Below are 2,405 nucleotides of genomic sequence, written 5' to 3'. Positions count from 1 at the left end.
AAACATTCGAAGGCCATTTTCTCAAAAGTGAGTTTATCAAAAGTTTATCAACTTTCAAAGCAGAATTACTTTCCCATTGTTCCTCAAATGTAGAGTATGATATACCATTTTCTAGCTCTGAGTCTATTTTTATCCAATGTAAAAAATAAACGTTTCGCTACATAAGACCGATTTGAGCTGCTCAGTCACATTTTTGCCTTTCTTTGGCCCGTAGGACACTAGGGACGTGTCGGCAGTGAACACAAACTTAGATGAATTGATAGGTCTGTTCCGTGTATTCAACAGCTGAGGTGGGATCTCTGGCTTGTTTTATCATACTGTTCCTACCATAGTCAGCCTCCTCTTGAGGAGCACCTGTCCCAGCTTGTGCGAAGTGAAAAAAGTTATCACATGTGATGTTGTGGCCATGGAGCCCTTGTCACGTCCAGGACAACCCACATCCCTTGGTTCTTCTCAGGGGCTCCTCCATTGGGATTCCCCATATACACTTGCAAGTTCCACGTATATGATGAAGCAGCATCACAGACAGCCCAGATCTTGATTCCATATTTTGCGGGTTTAGACGGTATGTACTGCATGAAGGGACAGGAAGCTGCTCATCAACAGTAACGTTGGGCCCAGGGTTGTAAAACAGGGGATGGTGGTCCACCCACTTGTCCCACACTGACCTGATTGCAGCTACGGTAGCTAGTCTCTCTGCCACCGAGCTGGTCTGGTGTCTCGGTTATCGAAGCGGATAATCCTGGAACTAATGTGGAAGTTTTTCCAGAGACATTGTTGCAAGGAAAATTTCTCTGCCAGTTTCTTCATCCCACAGGGATTTTGTGGTTTCCCCATTGGATCTGAAAACACCAGCAAGGATAAGAACCCCAAAGTATGAGTTTGGCCCATCCTCCTTCCATCTCTCTCCAAAAACACGCTTTCCCTCCAAATTAGTGCAGTCCAGAATGATTTTCAGGATGGTGTCTGGGATGAACAGTTGAAAAAAAGACTATGTCCTGCACATGAGTAACCACCATCCGTCATCCATCCTGGTTGCATCCTTATCACATTGGCAGCCATGTGGGGTGGCTCATTCCTTGGGCAAGAAGAACATTACATTTAAAAAAAATTTGACATCCATATTTCCTGACTGTTTTAACCTGTTTCACCCTGACTGTTTAAACCTGACTATTCCACCCTGACTGTTTTAACCTGACTGTTTAAACCTGACTGTTTAAACCTGACTGTTTTAACCTGACTGTTTCACCCTGACTGTTTCACCCTGACTGTTTCACCCTGACTGTTTTAACCTGACTGTTTAAACCTGACTGTTTTAACCTGACTGTTTTAACCTGACTATTCCACCCTGACTGTTTTAACCTGACTGTTTTAACCTGACTGTTTCACCCTGACTGTTTTAACCTGACTGTTTAAACCTGACTGTTTCACCCTGACTGTTTTAACCTGACTTTTTTAACCTGACTGTTTTAACCTGACTGTTTCACCCTGACTGTTTTAACCTGACTGTTTCACCCTGACTGTTTTAACCTGACTTTTTTAACCCGACTGTTTTAACCTGACTGTTTTAACCTGACTGTTTCACCCTGACTGTTTCAACCTGACTGTTTCAACCTGACTGTTTCAACGTGACTGTTTTAACCTGACTGTTTCACCCTGACTGTTTTAACCTGACTGTTTCACCCTGACTGTTTTAACCTGACTGTTTTAACCTGACTATTCCACCCTGACTATTTCAACCTTACTGTTCCAAGGGTAGCCAATATCTCTGTTATCACTGTTACTGTCCTACACTGTGCTGTGGGCTCTGTCTACTGAGACCATATCATGTGAGTATTTAAATGTATTACATTTGATTGATGTGTTTGTGTTCCTCATCACAGTGATTCTTGTCTGCGCGTGTGTATTGTTCAGGGGCTACGTGAATGTACTCTAAGCTGTTACCCAAAAATAACTTTCCACTGACCTTTTTTACAAGATGGCGGCTTGTATTGTCACCTTTCAAGCATTTTTTTCTATGTGCTGGTTTATTGCCTTTTGTATTCAGCACAGACTTTACTACTATACTGTTTCTTTTACTACAGTATTAGTGTGTATTTCAGGTTGAGTTTACTACAGTATTAGTGTGTATTTCAGGTTGATGTTACTTCAGTATTAGTGTTTCATTCAGGTTGAGTTTACTACAGTATTAGTGTTTCATCCAGGTTGATTTTACTACAGTATTAGTGTTTCATCCAGGTTGATTTTACTACAGTATTAGTGTGTATTTCAGGTTGATTTTACTACAGTATTAGTGTTTCATCCAGGTTGATTTTACTACAGTATTAGTGTGTATTTCAGGTTGATTTTACTTCAGTATTAGTGTTTCATCCAGGTTGATTAACTGTAAACATCAGGGAGACGTG

This window comes from Salmo trutta, chromosome 19 (assembly GCF_901001165.1).
Source record: "Salmo trutta chromosome 19, fSalTru1.1, whole genome shotgun sequence".
Lineage (NCBI taxonomy): Eukaryota > Metazoa > Chordata > Actinopteri > Salmoniformes > Salmonidae > Salmo > Salmo trutta.
The sequence above is the reverse complement of the archived record's forward strand: the minus strand, read 5'-3'. Positions refer to the sequence as shown.